The 14,147-nt window shown below is 33.8% G+C and overlaps 1 pseudogene; it reads left to right on the forward strand.

Moving 5' to 3' along the window:
* Positions 1 to 1,945, forward strand: LOC140507627 (serine/threonine-protein phosphatase 4 regulatory subunit 2 pseudogene; annotated as a pseudogene).
* The last annotated feature ends 12,202 nt before the right edge of the window (positions 1,946 to 14,147 follow it).

Below are 14,147 nucleotides of genomic sequence, written 5' to 3' on the forward strand. Positions count from 1 at the left end.
ATTGAGAGGCTTTAGGGGGTATTCAAAGATTTTGAGAAGAGGGGGAAAAAGGAAGTTTGTCCAGTTTCTTTGTCACATAGCCAAGATGGGGGAGACAATGATACCATGTTCCCAATTTAAAAGCTATTTTATTTTCAAATTGGAGAAAGTAATGGATGATTTCAGAAGATCAGCTCCTGCACCAAGAGGTCCTCCTAACCCTAATGTTGAATATAATCCCTTTGATGAAATGACGGAAAGAATTCTGAAAATTTTCATTGGATTCGGTGTCAACTTTGTGAATTGCTAACAGATTAAAGGAAGAACTATACAGGAACAGACAAATTTCTCAGAAGAGTAGAAAAGAATGTGTTGGTCATTACCTGTATTTATTCATTTTCAGAGAAAAACAGTTCTAACATCTTAAAGCACATGAGTGGCATTATGTTTCCTGGAAACTCATCAAGCTACACTGACAGGTCTAATGTAAGAAGTGCTGGAACTCCCAGACCAGTAAAATGTCCAAAGGGTTTGTTGTCAGCTCCTATGACAATAAATGGTTTGCCTGAGAGTACAAAAGGCAGAGTCAAATTTACTAAATGAAGGATTAAGGGAACATATAGGAATATATAGTCCATTTATAGGACTATGTGCTTACTCATTAGAAGTGTTTGTTTGGTCAGACAAGACTCTGGACAGCTGCTAAGGAACTCAAATGTTGGTGCTTCTCCCTCTGGTAACTATGTATGGTCAGACAACTGGAAGCTCTGTCTGTTGATTTTGATTTCTCTGTATTTTCTCTGAAGTTCAGTGTACCAACTTTTCCCCCTGAATTAAGTAAATGATACATGTGCTTGATTAAAATGATTTTTGACCCCTCAAGTTGCTTTTCTTTTAGAAAAGCAAATCAAAAACCTGTAACAGCAGGCCTTTCTTGCTTTTACATAAGTCAATGAGGAGTCTTTGTTTGAAAACTCCATATATTCAGGAAGATTTATATTGCCTTGGGAAGAACTTGCCTGAAGGGACTTGCTTCAGAGGGGCAGAGTCTTGCTCATGGGAAGGATGCTTAAGATATTGGTGTTCCCTGGTCTGATGATGTATATAAAGATTTCTGTTACTTTGTTGTTTGCTTTTTTTTTATTTGTGTAATGATATTTGGCCTCATCTTAGTGTGAAGAATAAATATTGTGCCAGTTTGGTTTTGAGTGAAGAGATCATATTATACTTTGTGGTCCAATTCTTGAAATATACATGTATATTCATTGCAGCTGTTTATATCACATTGGTATTACATTAACTGTGGGGGAAAACCACAGTGATTAATCAGCATCTGAATTGGAAGGCACCCAAGTGAGTTCTGTAAAAAATAAACACTCTAATGAAGACCCTGTGGAAGCTGAGGGGAATGAGATAAAAAGACTCAAATTTGACAGGGATGGTGAAGACAGAGGCATAATGAACCAGAGCCCTCCTGGTGAGATGTCTTCAGTTGTGGTAGAAGAAACAGGAATACCACCTACATCTCAGGATACAGACAGAGGAAATAGCTCTGCCAGATAGCATTGTGCAGAAGAGGAGGAGGAGAAAGAAAAAGGGGAGGAAAAGGAATCTTTTGTGACCTCACATAAAATTACTCCAGAAAGAAAAGATCAAGAAAAAGAGAATGATGAGGCCTTAAGGGTGAGTGAAGAGATTTCTATAGAGAGTAATCAAATGGAGGAAATCTGTCCTATCTCAGAAAGACAAAGATTTTCATTCTGAAGACAGTGAAAATACAAGATCTGTAAGCAGTGATACTCATTGCAATGAAACTAAAGAATTAGGAGCCTACACCAGTGAAAACTAGAGAAATTCCATGAGAGTCCCCATGGAAAACAATGATGAAGTCACAGATGTTGCAGAAGAACCTATGGAGCAAGACTATGAAACCTATTTAGGGGCAGTATTCTACATAAAGCCCTGATTTTCCAAGGTATAAAACTTTTATGTTATAGAGTGGACCTTTAGTTTTACAAGACAATAATCATTTAATATCATTTTTGAACTCTAATAAGGGCCAGAGCCTGAATTAATCAACCAGGAGAAGAGTCTGGACCTAATAGCTTCTTTGTTCTCTTAGCAAATTCAGAGAATACCTCTTCCTATGCCAATAAGGCCAGATGGGGCTGATCTAGCATTTTTTATGAGACCCTTGACCCAACACTCTATCTTAAATAATGATACTTCTTCTGTATCTTAATATTTTGTTGAAATATACTATATTATGGCATGTTAATGGTAAAGAAAACAGATATCCTGGGTCATGATTTCAACTGAAACTCTGTCAACTCTCTTATCTTATTGTATTTCCAACTTATTCGATTAAGAAAATTCCTTTCTCATAGTATGGTTAAACATATACAGAGACCATAAATCTGAGGGACACAGACATCCTGGGATTGTCCTAAAACAGATTTAAGCCTGGTCATCCTTGTATCAGACAGTCAGAAGATTTCTTCTGGCTCCATAATCATGTATCTGCTAGATTTAGGGGAATAAACAATATGAATTTGGGGAATAAACAAGATGAATTTACATATCACCAAGCTTGTTTGCCTCTTTGACCAAACTTTCAGGTTGCCAAAGGGAAGCAGGCTGTAAAATATGATTCTTCATGGAATAAATCCTGAAAGAGTTTTACATGTAAGAACTGTAAATATCAGGTCCTGTTTACTGCTGATTTTTGTTCTGCTCAAATCATACGTGCATCTGTATAGACTGTTTTTATAAAATTTAGAAAAAAAGTTTTTAACCTGGAAGGTCTTCATTATAATTTTAACAGACTTTTGGGAGATTACCTCATTGAGTTTATTCATATACAAGAAAGTTTTTGTCTTTATTTCTGACAGCTCCAGCAGTTTTCATATTTTGGTCATAGTTTAAACATTTTAACATGTGACTTACAGAGTTTCATACTGGTTTCCACATTTTGTTGTTTGACCAAGGAAAATGGAACCTTAAGTCATAAACACACACACAAATTCACATATACATACACATAACATATACATACACACATATATATACATATATACATACACACATTATATACACACATATATACATATATATATACACATTTCTGTGTATATATGTATACATACTATTCTAAGAGAGAAAATGTTCTATTTTTGTTTCTATAAGAGAAGAATCTTTTTTTCTATCAGAAATCATTGAATTCTCCTCTTTCAGAAGGTAATTTTTTTTGCTTCTCAATGATTCAAGTAAAATCTGGCCCCACAAAACCCTGGAAATCTTTAATACTGTTGAAAAACACACTCCAAGAAATTTGTTCGAACTACAACCCTTTTGTATATTTCTGGTGTGCCTAACTAAAAGGAGTTCATTTATTTATGAGAAACAATTGCTTTATGTCAAGAATAGTCTTCAACCATTAGCTTAATATTTTGTAGGATGAATGCTTATGAAAATGATGTGGGAACATCTCAGAAGAACTGGGCAGGTTACTTGACCTTTTTGCTTGCTTCTATGAACATTTTGAATATTACACATTTCTTTCTAAATTATTTGAAAATATGCTGATGGATTTGATAAGATACACCATTGTGCTGGATGAAATGATATAATATCTTAGTAATAATGTACCTGAGCTAAATTATTGAAAGTTCTAGGGTTGCACAGAAACCAGCATAATTTGAATGACAATTTGAAGTGAATTAATTATTTTTGAACATGCTAGTCTGACAGTCAGCGTTTTTCAGATTAGCTCAAAGCACAACTCAGTGTTTTCAGATTTCCATAAACCCATGTAAACTACAACTTCTCAGTCAAAATCACTGGATGCCAAATTCATACCTGTTTCTTCAACTATACCTTTTTGATATTCATATTTTTAAATTTCTGTAAAGTAGATTTTGTAGACTGTAATGTGTTTACTACCTTTGTGAAGCAGTATATCACTGCATAATTTCCATATATAAACTGAATATTTGTGCTTCCAATATAGTATTCATATAAAACAATAAATATTACTGTTACAAAAAATTAGAATTGAGGAAGTAGAAGCTAATGACTATGAGACATGAGGATACAATAAAACAAAATCAAAAAAGTTAAAAAAGTGGGGAAAATGTGAATGATATAATCTTTCAGGGGGCAAAGTGAACATTCAATGAAATATAGTACATTCAAAGCATTTCTGAGGGAAAGATGTGAGCTGAATAGAAAATTTTGACTATCAAACACAAGACTCAAGAGAAGCATAAAAAGAAAAGAAACATTAAAGAGAAATCATAGGGGATCCACTAAGGTTAAAGTGTTTATATTTCTACATGGGAAGAAAATACTTTTAATTCCTAAGTATTTTATCACTATTTGGGCAGTTAAAAGGAGTATACATACAGAGGGCATGGGCATAAGCTTAATATGATGGGATGATATATAAAAATTAAAATAAAATTAAGGGATGATGAAGAGAAATACATTGGGAGAAGCAGAAGGGAGAGATGGAATGGGGGCAAATTATCTCACATAAAAGAAGTGTGAAAGAGATTTTACAGTGGAGAGGAAGATGGGGAGGTGGGGGTGGTCATTCATGGGAATTGGCTCAAAGAGGGAATAACAGAATAACATTGGGTATAGAAATCTATCTTACTCTTCAGGAAAGCTGGAGGAGAAATAAATGAGAGAATAGGGGAATGATAGAAGGGACGGTGGATTGTGTGATGTGGTAGTCAAAAGTAAATCACTTTAGAGGAAAGATTGGGTGAAAGGAGAGAGCCTCTGCTTGCCTGTTGAGTTGTGCTCCTTTCACTTCCACACCCCCCCTAAAAAAACTAGCACAAACCAGCCTTGCAGTCTTCTGTCACTGCAAAGAAAGCATCCTGTTTCTGTGTCCACCTGTTCCTAGGAAAAATTGTCCATTCTTTTGCCCAACCCTTCCCTGAACCTCCCCTTTGTGGCTTTTAATCACAGATCTCCCCTGCCTTTCCTGAGTTATGGGCTTCTGTGTAGCATGTGTGTGGAGGTCTTGGCATAAGTTTCTGATTTTCCTCCTAATAAAACTTTTCTGTTTTCAACTCAACTTGGATTCCTCTACATTTTGAGGAGTGGGCTTCACCTAGTTGGTAAACGAAATAACAACATCATACAACTAGAAGATCAATGAATCATTTTACAGATTAGATAACTGAGAACCAAAATATGAAGTGACATCACACACAGAGTAACTAAAAGAGTTGAGATTAAAGCCAAAGTCCTTTCACGTCAAAATCCAAACTCTTTCTCCTTATATTCTGCAATTGTTTCTTGATCAAACCAGTCTAGTTTGGGCTTTAAATCTCTGTACGGTCTGGCTGCATTCTACCTTTATGCCTCATCATATCACATCCTATGCCTTTCTCACACTGTACATTTCAAGCAAGTGTTTTAGTCTGGTTTTTGTTTGTTTAGAAAAGAGTTTTGAGTAAAGAAATTACATTATTGGGTCTGTATAAAAGTAAGAATTATTGGCCTATAGTATCTCTCTTCCTCCCCCCATGCATCCTCCATTTTCTGTCAGAGAGACTTCTGTTCTACAGACATTACTATAGATCTAAATAAATATAACCCCTCCTGTAAAAGCACCTGCTGAGGGGGACCTGGAAGCATTCATGCTCCTTGCTGAATGCTGGAGAATGGGCAGAAGTGTTTGATCACCTTTTGAATTGGAGTCTTGTCATTCTCTAACAATCAGAGGTAAACACTTTCTAAATTAGTAGTAATGTAGTAAACACTACCTCCGTCTATCACTAAAAAGTGAAAGCAAAATATGATGCATAACTCAAATGTACTCTAATGATGTTTACCAAAGGATATGAATTATTATAGGTAGACAGATTTTGAATAAATAGCAAGGGCAATGATAGATATTGCCAGGGTTATTTCTATAGGTGCTTCCAGATGATAGGCATTCTCAGTTACACCTAGAGAATTTCTAGTCCTCTACTAGCTTTCTCCATTTTGATAAAAGCCCCCTAATCTGTGTGAAAAGCACAAGATAAATCTTCAGCAACAGTTCTTTAAAGAGCCTAATATGGGAAACATCATTCAAACAACTATGTACAAAGAAGATATATATACAGGATAAATTGGAAATAATGCAGGGAAGGGACCAAAATTAAAAACTGAGAAAGGTTTTCTGTATAAAGGAGAAGTTTAGCTGAGATATGAAGGAAGTCAGGGAAACCAGGAGATAGAAATAGAAAGGGTCAGAATTCTAGGTACATGAAATAACCTGTGAAAATGGGGGCAGCTAGGTGGCACAGTGAGTAGAGCACCGACCCTGGAGTCAGGAAAGATTACAACCAGAGTCATCTCTAACGAATACTATAACTTCTCCTGCTTTACATTTTTATTATTGTTACAAAAATTCTATCACGTATAGAACATAATAAGAAGCCTGGATATATCTAAGGACTCACCTAACAACCCTACTACAAAACTATGTATATAAATATATAATATACAAATAATGGGGAGGGAAGGTAGAGCTCTAGCAGCAGGAGAAATAAAGGCAAGTTTAATGTGAAAGGGGATGTCTAAACTGAGCTTAGAAAGAAGCTAAGAATTCTTTTTTTCTTTTTAAATTTAATTTTGATGAAAAAACACATTTGATGGAAAGTATTAAATTTAAATTTAATTTTGATGAAAAACATATTTGATGAAAAAAACATAAAATTCTCTAAATTTGATGAAAAAGTTCCCCTATAAAAAAACATGCTAAATATGTCAGGCAAAACACATTCTCAAATTGATCACATCCGAAAAAACCTAATCTTACTTTCTGCATTTCATCACCTCATTTTCAGGAATGAGCTGACATTTGCTGTTCAATTGTTTCTCTTGTGTCCAACTCATTGTGACCGCATTCAGAATTTTCTTGGCAAAGATATTGGAGTGTTTTGTCTTTTTCTTCTCAAGCTTATTTTGCAGATGAGGAAACTGAGATAAACATGGTTAAATGACTTGCCCAGAGTCACACAGTTATTATGTGTCTGAGGGCAGATTTAAGCTCAGGAAGTTGAGTCTTACTGACTCCAGGCCCAGGGCTCTCTCTATTCACTATAGCAAAGTATGTTAGGTAGCACATCACAATTGATCCTCGGGTCATGATCTCATTATTATGTTGATCAGAGTTCTCAAATATTTCACTTATTTGTCTTTGCAATGATGTGACTATTATACAACTGATCTCTTGTTTCTCCTCACTTTATCCTGCAGCAATTCATACAAGTCATCAGAGGTTTCTTTGAAACCAGCCTCTTAATCATTTGTTGCCACACAATAATATCCCATTTAATTCATTTACTTTGTTCATGTTATATTCAACCATTCAATAATTAATGGATATTTTCTTAGAGTAAAAGAAAGAATTGTAAGAATTCTAAGAAACTGAAAGATGTTGTCCAGGCTCTTTCTGTATTTTTCTGATCATGTCTTTCAAGTCATCCAATAATTCTTTTGAAAAGGGAAGAAAGCAACTAGATTAGTCCAAATAAAGATATAAATGACATGCTTGTCAACTTTGCAAAAAATAGTTGCAAAAACACTCTGACAAAATAAAGCACACTCCTCCCCCCACTAAGCAAACAAATAAACCAAAAAAAGCATAGCCATGGAAGGGCCCTTAATACATTTAAAATCAAAAGTCAGTATTATTTGCAATGGAGAAAAACTACAAACTTTCCCACTGAATATAAGGCCAAAACAAAGATGCTTCTGTTTCCCTTACTGTAATTTGACAGGATTCCAAAAATGATAACAAGAGAAAAACATAACAGAATATAATTAAAATCATAAACATGGGCAAAGAAGACAAAACTTTATAAATTCAGACATGGTTGTTTATTTTTCATGTTTTTTATAATTTTATATCATCATATCAAGTTCAACTTATATTCACACTCTCTATGTATACCCCTTCTAACTGCTTTAATAAAGATACAGTCCTTAAGAGTTACAAGTATCTTCTTCCTATGTAGGAATGTAAACAGTTTAACCTTACTGAATAGCATTTGTTGGTTTTCTTTCCTGTTTACCTCTTTATACTTCTCTTGAATCTTGTATTTGAAGATCAGATTTTCTGTTCAGTTCTGGCCTTCTTCATCAGGAAATGAAAGTTCTCAATTTAATGTTCACCCTTCCCCCTGAAAGATTATGCTGAATTTTTCTGGGTAGTTGATTTTTTATTGTAATCCAAGCTCCTTTACCTTTCAGAATATCATATTCTAAGTCATCCAGTTCTTTAATGTAGAAGCTTCTAAGTCTTATGTAATCCTGACTGTGGCTCCTTGATATTTGAATTGTTTCTTTCTAGCTGCTTGCAGTATTTTCTCCTTGACCTGATAATTCTGAAATTTGGCTACAATATTTCTTGGAGTTTTCACTTGGGAATCTCCTTCAGGAGATGATTGGTGTATTCTTTCAATGGCCATTTTGCCCTTTGGTTCTAGGATATCAGGGCAGTTTTCCTTGATAATTTATTGAAAGATGTTGTCCAGGTTCTTTTTGTATTTTTTTGATCATATCTTTCAGGTCATCCAGCAATTCTTATATTATCTCTCCTGTATCTATTTTCTCAGTTAATTGTTTTTCCAGTGAGGTATGTTATTTTTTTACCTTTTCCCATTGCTATTAAGTCATTACTTAAGTCAATGTCTCTTTTGTGAGTCAGTCATTCTTATAATATTGAAGAATTAGAGATTTAAACTAAATGAAAAGTAACCTTGAGATCACCTAGCCCTAATATATCCATACATATATATATACATGTATATATACACACATATATATATATATACATATATATATATATATATATATATATAGTCAGATTAGGCTAAAGAGCATGTCTCAGATTAAAGAACAGAATTATATCTTAACAGGAAAACAAATGAACAAACACATGGAGATGATCAACAGAGGGAAAGCTTTAGCATTAAGGAAGGTATAAAAAAATTTTTTTTTATGGAAGGTGAGACGTTGTTTGAGTCTTGAAAGAAACCAAGGAAATTAGAAAATAGAGATGGAAGAGACACTTCCAAAATTGGGAGAAGCCTCTGAAAACACTGTGAATTTCAAGGTGAAGTTTTGTGTGTATGAGAAATAGATCGCAGTGTATGTAGATGCGACATGGTATTAAAAAAATTGGAAAGGTAAGAAGTAGCCAGGTTGTAAAGTTGTGAGAAATGTGCTCACTTCTAGAAAGAATAATACTGGTTGTGAAGCCAGGAAAGTTCTCATTTTATTTTACATTCCTAGTGAATGTGTCCCTCCAGAATGGAGAGTACTCATGGTTGCTTATTTTGAAAATTCCAGAGAATCAATCAAAAATCTAATTTGAATTAGTCATTGCTTTAATAAAGTAGCAAGAAACAAAATTAATTCACAGAAATTGTCACCATTTGTACACAGTGATAACAACATGCAGGAAGAAATAATAGGAAGAGAAATCCCATTCTAATAAGATTACAGGGCAGCTAGGTAACATATTTGTCCATATGACTATAGATAGCTTTGATTTCTTCTGAAAAATGCCTATTCATATCCTTTGACCTTTGATCGCTTGAGGAATGGCATGTGTATATATATATATATGTGTGTGTGTGTGTGTGTGTGTGTGTGTGTGTGTGTGTGTGTGTGTATAAATACACTCACAAAATATATATATATATATGTGTGTGTGTGTGTCTGTATGTGTAGCTCAGTTCCCTATATATCTGAGAAGTCAAGCCTTTATCAGAAAAATTCGCTATAAATTTTTTACCAGTTTTCTGTTTTCTTTCTAACTTTGACTTCTGTTAATTAGCTTTGTTTGTGCAAAGTCGTTTTTAATTTCATATAATCAAAATTATGCATTTAACTTCCCATGATCCTCTCTATCTCTTATTTGGTCCCAAACTCTTTTCTTATCCATTGATATGACATGCATGTTTTCCCATGCTTCCATCATTTATTTATGATACCACCTTTTATGTCCATTTTTTAAACTGTTTTGACCTTACTTTGTTATATGATATAAGACACTAATCAAAGTCTAACTTTTGCCAGACTGATATCTAGTTCTTCTATAATATTTTTGGTCAAACGGTGAGTTCTTATCCCCTAAACTTTGGATCTTTGGATTTCTTTACCAAACACAAAATTACTGTGGTTGTTTCCTACAGTGGATTGTGTACCTACTTTTTTCCTTCAGTCTACCACTCTATTTTTTAGCAAGTACTAGATTGTTTTCATGATCACCACTTTGTAATATAGTTTGAAATCTGGTATTGCTAGGCCATCTTCCTTCACTTTTTTTTCATTGATTATCTTGATGCCATGACCTTTTGTTCTTCCAAAAGAATTGTTCTGTTTTTGTTTGTTCGTTTCTAAACCTATTAAGTAATCCATTGGTAGTTTAATTGTTATGGAACTAAATAAGTAAATTAACTTATGTAGAACTATGATTTTAAAAAATGTATATTGGTTTGACCAATCTGTGAAAAATTAATAGTTCTCCAGCTGTTTAGAACTGTCTGTCTTTGTGTAAAAAGTGTTTTGTGATTGTGCTCACACAGTCCCTGGGCTTATCTTGGCAATTAAAAACCCAAATATTTTAGATTGTCTGCAATCATTTTAAGTGGAATTTCTACTTCTGTCTCTTCCTACTGTATTTTATTGGTAATACACAGATTTACTGATGATTTATGTGGGGTTTTTTTATCTCCTACAACTTTATTAAAGATGTTCATTATTTCAAATAGTTTTTATTTGATTCTCTAGGGTTCTCTACTATCATCTAAAAAGATTAGTAGTTTTGTTTCCTAGGTGCCTACTTTTTCAGTTTTTTTTTTTCTGGTATTATTGCTAAAGCTAACCTTTTTAATATTGAATATAGTAGTGTTAATAGACAACCTTGCTTCACACCTGACCTTTTTGAGAAGAATTCAAGTTTATCCCCATTACAGATAAAGCTTTCTCTTGGTTTTAGGTAGAGATTACTTATCTTTTTAAGGAAAACTTCATTCATTCCTATGCTTTCTAGAACTTTTAATAGGAATGGGTGTTGTATTTTGTTAAAAGCTTTTTCTGCATCTATTGAGAGGATCATATGATTTTTGCTGTTTTGTCATTGATATGGCCAACTATTCTTATAGTTTTCCTAATATTGAACCAGTCTTGCATTCCTGCCATAAATCCCACCAAGTTACAGTCTATGGTCTTTATCATATTCCTATAATCTCCTTGCTAATGGTTTATTTCAAATTTTTGCTTTGATTTATTTTAAGGAAATTGGTCTTTCTCTGTTTTTGCTCTCCCAGGTGCTGGTATCAAAACTGTGCTTGTGCCATAAAAAGAAATTTTGTAGGACTCCTTCTTTGACTTTCTTTCCAAATACTTTATATAACATTGGGATTAACTTGTTCTTAAATGTTTAGTAGAATTCACTCATTAATGCATCTGGTACTGGGGACTTTTCCTTAGGAAATTCATTTGTGTCTCATTCAAATGGACATTTTTTTTTAAATGGAGTTAAATAAAATTTCTATTTCTTCTGTTAATCTAGACAGTTTATATTATTGTGAATATTCATCTATTTCATATATATGTGTGTGTATATATATACACATATATGTATATATGGTCAGTTTTACTAGTATAAAATTGACCAAAATAACTCATAATAATGAATCAAATATTTCTGATACAACATAACACACATATGAAATATATAAGACCAATAGTCAATTCCTTGATATATAAATGACAATATGAACATTTCAAAAGGATTTAACTCTCAAAAAGCATGTAAATGATTGTTCCAAATCAATAATAAAAGAAATGAAAATAACTCTAGAGTTTCACCTCACTTCCAAATATTGGCAAAAATAATAAAAGATGCAAAAGATATAAAAGGGGCAGCAGGATATTTGGCACATTAATATACTGTTCCAATTATTTTTAAAAAATCCTTTGTAAATATGCCAGAAATGCATTGAAATACCAAAGTATTTATAACCATCTTTTTGGACATAGCAAACAACTGTTCATAGAGTGGGTGTCCATCTATTGTGAAATGGCTGGAAAGGAGGGAGGGGGAAAATGTAGTACATGAATGCAATAAAATTTGTTCCATAAAAATGGAATATGTGAGGAATTCAGAGAAACATAAGAAGACTTATATAAACTGATTCAAAATGATGTAAATAAAACGAGTAACACAATGTACACCCTGCCACAGTTTTAAAACTACCTGAAAAATCTGGGAATTCTATCAAATTCTCTTCCTGTGTCTCCCTGCCATGCAACAAATATTCTCCATAGATGTGTGACTCAAACACAATGAAAAAATTCTCTTTAATTTGGCATCCTAGCGATATATCACTGTAACACATAAGTTGACCATCATTCATGATGGTTACATATCTTCCATAATATCTTATACCATTTTTATCACAATCATCATTGGTGACATGTTTCAGTCTTATTATATATATTGGAATATTTGTCATTTTTATCTTGAGATTCTAGTTTTTATTATTCACAGTTATGTATCATTACTAGGAAAATATCAGCATTAAAGAAATGATCCCCTCAAAAAAGAGCATCATGGAAACCTCAAAAAGAATGGAAAATTCCCAATCAAGACTGATTGCCTTCTCCTATTCAAATGAAAATTCAATTCATTATCCATCTGTAAGTGTTGTCCCATATTACATACACTCATACACACGCAATACAAACACTAGATAAACTGCTCGTCCCTCTGCATGGACTGTCTGGGCTTACTTGCATTTTTCAACACTTTGTTTTTCTGTGATAGATACTTGATCAATTCTTCATGAGGCTATAAATGCCACTGAAGAGACTTTGAAGATAATATTGTATTATTTGCAAAATACCAGTTCTTTATAGTTCTCTCTAAGTGCTCCTTTTTTTCATCACCAAGGACTTTCCTTTTTTTCTTCTTCATTCATGGCATTTTATATAACAGAACTACCATTGAAATCTGTTTTGTCATGCTTATGAAGTAGACAGAAAACACATATGCACAAGCACACATACACAAACATAAAGGGATATGCAGGCCCAGGATCATGACCTCATCTTCAGTAATATTAAGTACTATGCAGAAGTGGCAGCTTTATGTAGACGATGTGGTGGTAAACTTCAGACCAAAAGTGGGATTCAAACAGTTTTCCTATTTACTTGTAAGGTAAACTTGAACAGGTCATTTATCTTCTAAGTGCCTTACTCTTTACTATTTATCTACCTAGTTATAGAATGGTTGACTCCATTAAGCAGAAAGAATTCCCCCCACTAGGAATTTGTCCAGCTAAAATTGGAGATTTATTTTTTTCTAATATGGAATGGGGGGGGAAAGAATCTCTTAGGTACTTATTTATGCTAAGCATTGTGTTAGAGATAGAAATAGAAAATAAAGACCCTTCTTGACTTCAAAGAGCTCACACTCTGATTACATGAGAATGCATAAAGGAGGGTTTAGTTTCATAGCATATGGAAAGACCGGATTGTTCTTTCAGACAAAGTAACTAATCAAATAGTAATATTCTAAGGATCTTGAGTAGCTTTGACATGGAATATGGTGTATGACCAAGAGGAATGAAGGTCCAAGGGATAAAATGGACTGGAACTCTGGTCTACCTACAGCATAGAAAAGGTAAATTGTAATCAGAATCCAACTGAGAATAACCATCCAGTATATCATGGGAACTAGGCAGTGGGGTTTGTTTGGAAAAGGGAAGGTCTGAAGCTTCCTGAAATGGCTGCTAGTAGTAATGCTAGCTTTAGTTGGCAGGATTCCCATTGGCAGGCATGACTCACTATCCTTTTGGTGACAACCCATCTGTTTCAAAATGGTTTAATAAGATTTTCTAGATCTTGTCATTTGCTCTGTTTCTTTCTTTGTCTGCAAGAACTAAGCAACACTTGATCTTTCCATTTAGAATATTTAGTTAATTTAGATCTATTAAGATCATTACCAATTAGAACATGATCTCCTTGAGCACAGGTACTGTCATGAGTTTGTATTTGTATCCCCAGCCCTTAGCACAGGGCTTGGAACACAGTAAGCTCTTAATAAATGCATTTCCATTCCATATCATATGCAAAAGATCTGCAGT

The sequence above is a fragment of the Notamacropus eugenii genome, chromosome 5, assembly GCF_028372415.1.
Source record: "Notamacropus eugenii isolate mMacEug1 chromosome 5, mMacEug1.pri_v2, whole genome shotgun sequence".
Classification (NCBI taxonomy): Eukaryota; Metazoa; Chordata; class Mammalia; order Diprotodontia; family Macropodidae; genus Notamacropus; species Notamacropus eugenii.